The following is a 9,217-nucleotide window of genomic DNA, read 5'->3' as shown; positions in this document are numbered from 1 at the left end:
ATGGAGAGTCAGGGTCTATAATGTTTTATGCTATTTTACCTTAAAGAGGGTATTTAGGTCCTACCTAATACTGATGATCATGTGCTAAGAACAATTAAGTAGGGTTGGTTCGATGACTATGAGGATGATGATCGTATGACTTGTTATTAATAACGAGTAGAAGTTGTATGATGATGATTAGTAGGACTTATTATTATGATGATGCATGATGCGAGCATGAAGAGTTATTATATATCAGTGGGTGAAATGAACATGGATTGGATTAAAGTGAAGGCAACATGCATGTGGTGCATGTCGAAAGTAGTACTAATCCAAACTTGATCAGGTTAGGATTAGTATTACTTTCGACATGCACCACATGTTGCCTTCACTTTAATCTAAGCCATGTTTAGGCATAGCAGTAGCGTTGGTAAACCAAGCACGGAGATAAGAGAGGACACTTCTCTCTATTAGCTAGTTAACACACCCTAAATTACCCCCTAAACCACCCCCTTTCAGAAAAAAACGAAAACCTCAGCTCTTGCCAGCTGCTGACGCGTGGATGCCTATTGGTCCCGGTTGGTGCCACCAACCGGGACCAAAGGCCCTCCTGCCTAGGCTCGCAGCACCGGCCACGTGGAGGTCCATCTGTCCCGGTTCGTGTAAGAACCGGGACTAAAGGCCTAGGACTTTAGTAACGACCCTTTAGTCCCGGTTCAAAAACGGGGACAAATGGGCCTTACAGACCGGGACAATAGGCCCTTTTTCTACTAGTGAAGTTCAGTGACCACCAATGCATTTTGCTCGGTTGAATTTATATTTTAAACCCCAACAAGATATGAACAACAACCTCTATGTTGTAGTCCTACCATGTCGTGTGTTTCTGCTACAGTTCTTCGCTGTCGAGGAAATCTTTGTGCGGCTCTTATTATTCTTGCTTTTCGTCCGGTATCTTATTCAAAATGAAGTGGCCCTGTGATGTTTCAGTAAGTTGGGGTAGCAATCAATCATGTATGTATGCCTTGTTTCTCATCATCTGTCTGCTGGGTCCAGCCCTTGTCTGTCTTTGTCCTTTACAAGTTCGCAGCTCGCATCCAACTTGTTAAAGCCACTCGAGCGTGTCAATACTTCATTAGAACATAAAACATGGTTATTATTGCTGTGGGGCAGTCAAGCAACCCGGGCCCCACACTCTTTCTGTGTTTCCCTTTTTATTTTTGATGGTTTTTTCTTTCTTTCTGTGCTTCTCGTTTGAGCATTGACCTCACGGTCTTCTCCTGTATACTACTTACTCCGTCCCATAATATAAGAACGTTTTTGACACCCCTTCGTCTCATAATATAAGAACGTTTTTACCATCACACTAGTGTCAAAAATATTCTTATATTATGGGACGGAGGGAGTACCATTCTCATATCCACTATTCTTTCCTTTCACACTTCACACTGCACCAGCCCCCTGGCATATTCTTGTCTCCTGAAAGTATGTTGGGTTGTTCAGTTGTCCATCACTCCTCATGCTATGGTTGATCGGTACAAAATGCTTAACTTACTGAATGTATTTCATAAGTACTCCCTAGGTCTCAAAATAAGTATCTCAACTTTGTACTAACCTGTTACATGTTTTTTTAATACTGAAAATTGTTACAAGTGGGTCTGGTAATTGTATTGGCACTGTATCCTCTATCATGGAGTAATTATAGCCTGTTCGTTTATCTAGGTTTCTTTTACTCCACCCACCGCATCGAGACAAAACCACCAGAAAATGGCCAGGAGGCGATAGACGGGGAGAACTTCGGGTCTCGTCGACGTCGACGTCGACGGAATCCCGAGCGAGCACGGGGACGTGGAATCGCTGGTTGGTGCTGGGGCATTGGGGCTTGCGCGACCTAGCGTACGCTATCGGCGCCGCAGGGGTGGTACCCCATCCTGTGCAATCGAGGTGCTCGACGAAATGTCGAACCGAACCTTGACGCTCCAGGCTCAGCAGTGCACGCTCCACAGGTGATCGACACAATGCCTGAGTGGAGCAGCTGTCTCTGGAGTCGACTGCTCGGGCGTGCCCGGTATGCTGCTGCGCTAGTACTAACCATCTTTGAGCACTGCGATCTCTTCCCGTGTCCAGGTATGGTGTCTCTTTTGGCAATCAAAACTTAGTGCTCGAATGTCATCTTTCACTGTCGAGGAGACGTCTGTGCCGCTCTTACTTTTTCATGCCTGTCGCTTTTGGCAAGGTACGCATTGTATTCCAAATGAAGTACTCCCATGATGTGATGCTTCTGCAAATATGGGTACCAATCATGTATCTTCGGATTCCTCAAAAAAATCATGTATCTTTGGGTCCTCTTCTCATCATCGACCAGGTCCAGCTTTTGTTTGTACAAGGTTGCAGCTCGCACCCAACTCCTTAAAGCCACTTGAGCATGTAGATAAACGTGACCTGATCAGCGGGCCCCATGATCTTTCTGTATTTCCTTTTCTTCTTAAATAAAAGTTTTCATGCTGTGCTTCTTGTTTGGAGTCTCCACTGCACTTCTTGTTCACACCAAACAACCATTCTCATCTCTATGCAATAGCTACGAAACCGCAGCCCAGCTTGATACCCGAGAATTTAACAGTTGAGGCGCGTGTTTTTTTTTGTCGTAGTCCTCCAGGGAGGACTAAGTTGAGGCGCGTGTTTGTTCATTACTTTCGTTGTATTAGGTTCTCTTCTGACTCCAAAGTGCTCCCGAGGAGATCATATATTCATATTAATCTGGATGCGCACTGTTTCTGCATATCACATATGACTGGGTCGAAGCTAATAAGCTATCAGATGATAGCCTGATACATTGTTCTGGGGTCTTACCTTGTTTCTTTCCTCTCCTTAACTGACTTCAACCCCCCCCCCCCCCCCCCCCCCCCCCCCCTTGTTCACTGTCCAACTCAGCTATCTTTGAAGCACACAAGGTGTCCCTCAGTAGTCTGAGCAGCAGCCGTCGCTCTGGATACAAGCTCAAAGCTGCAACCTCAGCTAGGCCAACGGGGCAGCTATTCCGAGTGAGCAACTGAGCATTGCGAAGCTTTCCCATGTCAGGTACGATTCTTACTTGCTCTTCCTGGGCTTTCAACATGGATACATAGCTTCCATTGCCAATAGTCTGCCACTTTTCCGCTTGCAGGCAATTTTACTAGTTACATCTGGGTACAAGCTCAAACCTGCAAGCTCGGCTAGGGGCTGATGTGTATGATAGCTAATGAGGGCAGCCATTCCTGTGACCATGTCTATCTGACAACCATTGCATTGCTTTCTCATTCCAGGTATGATTCTTAGTTTATTATTTCAGGGTGATGATTCTTAGTTTCTCTTCTGTGCTCGGTTATTAGACATGGATGCATTATTTCCAGGGGCGGATCTAGTAGGGGTTCCATGGGTGCCATGGCACCCCCTCGGTAAAATGCAAAATAATTTATCTCATATACTTAATACGTACTAGTTTTTAAAATTTTAAATCATGTTTTGTGACTATTTGTTAAACTTATGATGATATCCAGATTAAAATACAATTTCTAGTGTATTTTTCACAAATTTTGAACGGATGTGTTAAAGTTATGTTGTTCATACATTATAGACGTAATCTTTGCACCCCCCCCCCCCCCCCCCAACAGTACGATCTTAGGGCCGCCACTGATTATTTCCATCGCCTGTTGAACCTCTCTACTTGCAGTTAGTCTTACTAGTTACCAAATATAATCTGGCATCTAAAAAAACCAAGCAGCTGCTAGTTCTTCGACGAACATACACTTATTTATATGTGTGTGTTTTCTGGTGATAGCAATCAGATCTAGGTACCCAGAGAAAACAAAGGGAAATATCTGGACCGCTATTTTGGTTATCGCTCTGGATACAAGCTCACTTGCAACCGTATATGGCTAACGAGGGCACCCTTCCCTTTTGGCTGTGAGCATTGCAATGCTTTCCATGCCAGGTATAATCTTTTACTTTCTCTTCGTGTGTTTGGCTGTTAGGCTTTGATGTGTGTAACCTACCATTGAATGCAATTAATTTTACTAGTTACCCTGTAGAATCTGCTAGTGTCTCCACTAACAAGTATTACTACTTGTCTTATGTGTGTTCGGTGGTAATAGCAGTTGGAAGAAAAACAAAGGGAAAGATCTAGATCACTTATTTTGGTGGGGTCAGATTACAACGGTAAAGTTCAATCATGTATATGATGTTATTGTTGAAGGAGAAACACAACTAATTTCCAATCATAAACATTCGAATTGTATAACTAATAGAACTCTATGGTCAAACATGATCATCTGTATTGTAATATGTAGAATCACACAGGAAATTCATCTAGTTACAGTATATACAATGGGATTGATCCTTTTTAAGATTTTAATAAAATGACAATATGCTTTCGTCTTTTAACACCAACCCAGTGTGGACTCTGATAGTTGGTTGGGGCCAACTTAGTACAACATTAACTACCTTTTTTCTGGAGAAGTCTATGAACATGAGCTGATAATTTGCATGCTGGTTACTGTTTGAAAAAATAATTCGTATTGTGGGGTCTAACAGGCAAGTTAGCCTTTGATGCGCTCTCTTTTGTGTTGTTTTCGTTTGGGACAGACTTCACCAAGTCCGTCGTTCTAGCAACATTCTTTGTTTTTTCTTGTCCATAACCATCCTTGAATTATCCTTGAATCCTTCAGATATCTTCTCCATCCAAGAAACTCTTACCTGATGCTCCAGATGGAGGCATAGAGAGCAACCTGAGCCTTGCAATTTCAGTCAGAGAGCAACCACATGGCAGACAGCGGGCAGTTCGTGGTCACCATTGGTCTGACAAACATCAACACCACGAGGCAAGATCCCATCAATGTCGCGTCCAGCAGAAATTTGTTACCCTCTAGCCATGTATCCAGCTCCAGCAACAATGATGATTTTGAGCTATTGTGGAGACATCGTAAATATTGGTACTTCTTGGAGTCCTAGCAGTTAGTGTGACATACAATGCTGGATTAACACCACCAGGGGGATCGTGGACACTAAACAAGGATGGTCATCATGCTGGTGACCCTGTCATGCATGATGGCTTTTCTGAACGATATGAGGTGTTCTTTTACTGCAATGCAGCAGCCTTCGCTGCATCTCTTGTCTTAATCATCTTGCTTCTCAGTAAGAGTGTGACAAGGAAGAGGATGTGGCTCCACTCAATGCAATTAACCATGATATTAGACCTATTCAGCCTGCTGGGGGCTTATGCTGCCGGAAGTTTCAGGGCACTCAAATCATCCATTTACATCTGGGTTCTAGTCCTTGCTGTTATCATATATGTTGGGATCCATACCCTAGTATCCACAAGGTTTATTCCAAGAAAATTGAGACGGAATCTGCAGAACATGATAAATACAGTTCTAATCAAACAGGGTTTCCTTGTGAGGCAAGTGAGCATCCCTTTAGAGAACGTTGAGGAGGCTCGCAAGTTCATTTTGATGCTTGTAACTTTTGCTGCTACTATCACATACCAAGCAGGATTGAATCCACCGGGCGGCTTTTGGGCTGAAAATGACAGTGGTTCTAATAAGCTGCATTTGGCCCTTCCTCTTTACAATCATCATCCGGCTACTTCTGTTCTCCAGAGTAACTACCTTCGTCGTTATAATATATTTATCACTTCCAATTCAACTTCCTTCGTGACATCTTTGGTCATAATCATACTACTTCTGAGCCCAAAATTGAGTGGACATGGAATAAGGACCAAAGCAATGATTGTATGTGTGGTAGTGGACCTATTGTGCCTAATTGTTGCATATGCTGCAGGATGTTGTAGAGAGGTAGCAACATCATTCTATGTGGTGTTTATCATCGTCATAGTTTGGATCTCCTTTGCAATTTTAGCTGGATTCTTTGTTACCAGGCCTGTAGCAAATTGGCTAAAAAATGTCAAATCAAGCAGCCTGTGGTGTGTGAGAAAATTGGGCCGTGCACTTTCATTGAGCTTTCGTGGCCACAAATCGCGCAATGCAGAGCAGGACAATTCTTACGCAAGCAATCATCAATCTTCAGTCCGTTCAACTGATGCACCTGCAGAAGATAATACTGCTGAACCACAAGACCAGACTGCAGAGGAACTTCCAAATATCAGAGAGGATGTCTCCTATAAGGAGCATGCACCTGTAGAAGAAAGAAATCAAATTTCAGATGATAAAGAGGCTGTGAATAACTCACAGCATCTGTCAGGGAACAGCCAGCAATCAGCAAATATCCAGGATGTTGCGTCCAACACAGAGTGCCATTCTCCAGATGTCCAGAACGTTGCAGAAATGGATGAGGATGTGTCCAGCTCACCACATCCTGCTGGGAACTGTCAACGATCAGAACATGGCATGGGTGTCGTGTCTAACATGCAGTACGGGTCTACAGAAGGCAAGCAAGATGCAAATATGGAGGCAGCTAAATCTAGCACCGAGCAAGAGTATGACCCATTACTAAGCCACCAGCAAATTGAAAATAGCATGTGCGGTATGTCAGCTAACCAGAAAGTTGCAAGTATGGGGAAGCAATCTTCACCTGATGAAGGGCTCTCTGCACCTGTGGAAGCCACTGGCAGTGCGGACTCTGCTGAACAAAACAATCTGGTTGAAGATAATAACCCAGTACTGAGATTCTTTGCAGTGATGACCATCCTATACATTCTGAGAATGTACATACTGACAGCAATCAAGTACCCAATCAAAATGCTGATGACATTCGAACTGAGAAGCATCTGAAGAAGACCCGCACATGTATGCTGCTTCTTGCCATTCTTGCAGTATCTCTGGCATACCAATCAGGCCTGAATCCACCAGGTGGATTTTGGTCAAGAAGTACAGATCATCATTCAGCTGCTGATCGCATCCTTGAGGACACCCACCATCGCCGGTTCATTGCATTCTTCTATCTCAATGCAATCGCCTTTGTGGCATCCATTGTCATGATCACTTTGCTCTTGAACAAGATGGCGAGCGACAAGGTTACCAAACGGCGTGCATTGCCAATAACGATGATAGTGGTCCTACTTTCCCTAACCAGAGGTTTTGCTCTAGGGAACTGCAGGGAGGCAAAGAAGACTATTTTCATATCAGTGCTCGTATGTAGTGTACTTGCTTATGTTCTCATTCATGTCTTGATAGCAATACATATAATTCCTCCAGAATGGAGAAGGCAGGTGGCGGAGATGCTAGAGCACTCAGTTAGTCATTTTTGCTCAGTGCCGTGTCAATTTGGCCACAACCATACTGGGGGTGATACTAGTGAGGAGTTGGGAAGGCGGCGTAATCTGCTATTGACCATTGCTATTTTGGCTGTGACTGTCACATACCAAGCTGGCATGAACCCTCCAGGAGGTGTCTGGTCTGATGCCACGGGAACTCCGGGCAATCCAATCCTTCAGGATACCCATCCAAAACGCTATGATGTGTTCTACTACTCAAATTCAGTTTCATTTGTGTCTTCTGTGGTCGTCACAATATTACTTGTGAATAAGGAATCCTGTGAGTATGGAATCAAGTCATATGCACTGCGAGTGTGTTTGGTGGCGGGCTTGCTTGGCCTCCTCATTGCGTATGTTGCAGGAAGTTGCAGAAATATTAAACAGTCCATATATCTGAGCACCATTGCTATGGGAGTTCTAGTCTCCCTTCTGATTCAAGTTCTGCTCTCTTCGATGCATGATACACTAGGAAAACCATTGGCTAAGTGTCTAGGATTTCTACACGATCTTCTCTTCCATGCAGAGGGTGAACAAGTAAACACTCCTGTGAGTCCAGAAGCTTCAGTTGACGTGAGGTCAGAAGCTTCAGTTGAGGTGAGGCCAGAAGCTTCAGTTGTCGAAGAAGAAAAGGTGGGAAAGAGACACAAGTATCTGATGCTTCTTGCAATTTTAGCAGCATCGATCGCATACCAAGCTGGTCTGAACCCACCTGGTGGATTTTGGTCTGATGATAAGGGCCATGTACCAGGCAATCCCGTCCTTCGTGATATTAATCACCGACGGTTCAAGATCTTCTTCTGGTTCAATTCTTTCGCATTCATGGCATCAATTGTCGTGATCATGCTGCTGCTGAGTAAATCTATCAGGAAGAAGGCTGTGCCAATTGGGGTATTGCACTTGATCATGATACTGGATATGTTGGCTCTCATGACAGCTTTTGCTGCGGGGAGCTGCCGCAAATTGAGGACTTCAGTGTATGTCTATGCACTAGTTGGCTGTGTTGTAGTAATCCTGCTGCTCCTAATTATTGTGACAAGTGCAATTGCAAAATATCGGAAGCCAAGAGAGGGAAGTGGGATTAACTCCCCGAGACGTCCTGAACCTGTTTTAGGAGCAAACACACCGGCACGACCTGAAGTTTGATGCTCCCTTTTTACAAGAACCCTATTCATCTAGGAATCTATATTTCTGTATTATCTGCGAACAATTTGTGTGTCTCGTATCAGCATTTTTCTTCATGTTCAGATTTGACTTGAACACCGGTGTAGCTGCCTGTTGTATGTTCTTGGAAATTATTTTAGCATGCTTGAAATTTGAACTCGAGCCTTCGTCATGTAATGGAGCTACAAGCAGGCAATGAGGGTTATCTTCATTATCGTCATGCGATGAGCAAATTCTCGGAGCAACTTAGTATTTTCATCATTTTATACTCGCTATATGCCGAGGAAGTTGCTCTTAAAATTTGGAGCTTTATTCCGCTACTCCACCACGAAAGATGGTAGGAGTACCACATTAGGCGCAGGTGGCCTTCCATCTTTCTGGCTTGTTCAATATTCTTGCACTTTATGTTCTCTAACATCAGCTTGAGCTGTTATGTTCAGCCATATGTGGGATGATCCCATGTTCTCATCTAAAACAAGTTTGACCACCAGGCTTATTTTGTAGCTGTCTGACAGTGTTTTTCGCTTCTTTGATAATTTTGTTAATGTAATAAAGGGAGTAGTAGTACAAACTGGCACACCAAGGCTTTGCAATTCCTTGTAGCATTATGAAGTAACCCTTGCTTATTTAGAGTGTTGCTGAAGCTGTCTTTTATGATGAAATGTTTCCCAAGAATCAACACTGGAAGGCGAAGTGCGGGACCTGAATTGTATACATGGGGTGCTACTGCCAATGTTGTGGAAGCAGTTCTTTTGACTGGGTTACATACCTCTGCTTTTATGCATGTTATTAGTTCACTTTGTCCTGGGCTGATATCTACTGCGAAAAGGAACA

General features: G+C 43.7%; 1 pseudogene; it reads left to right on the top strand.

Annotated features, from left to right (window-relative positions):
• The first annotated feature begins 1,724 nt into the window (after positions 1-1,724).
• Positions 1,725-8,916, top strand: LOC123164725 (uncharacterized; annotated as a pseudogene).
• The last annotated feature ends 301 nt before the right edge of the window (positions 8,917-9,217 follow it).

The sequence above is a fragment of the Triticum aestivum genome, chromosome 7D (genome assembly GCF_018294505.1).
Source record: "Triticum aestivum cultivar Chinese Spring chromosome 7D, IWGSC CS RefSeq v2.1, whole genome shotgun sequence".
Taxonomy (NCBI): Eukaryota; Viridiplantae; Streptophyta; class Magnoliopsida; order Poales; family Poaceae; genus Triticum; species Triticum aestivum.
This window is presented reverse-complemented; position numbering and strand designations above follow the sequence as displayed.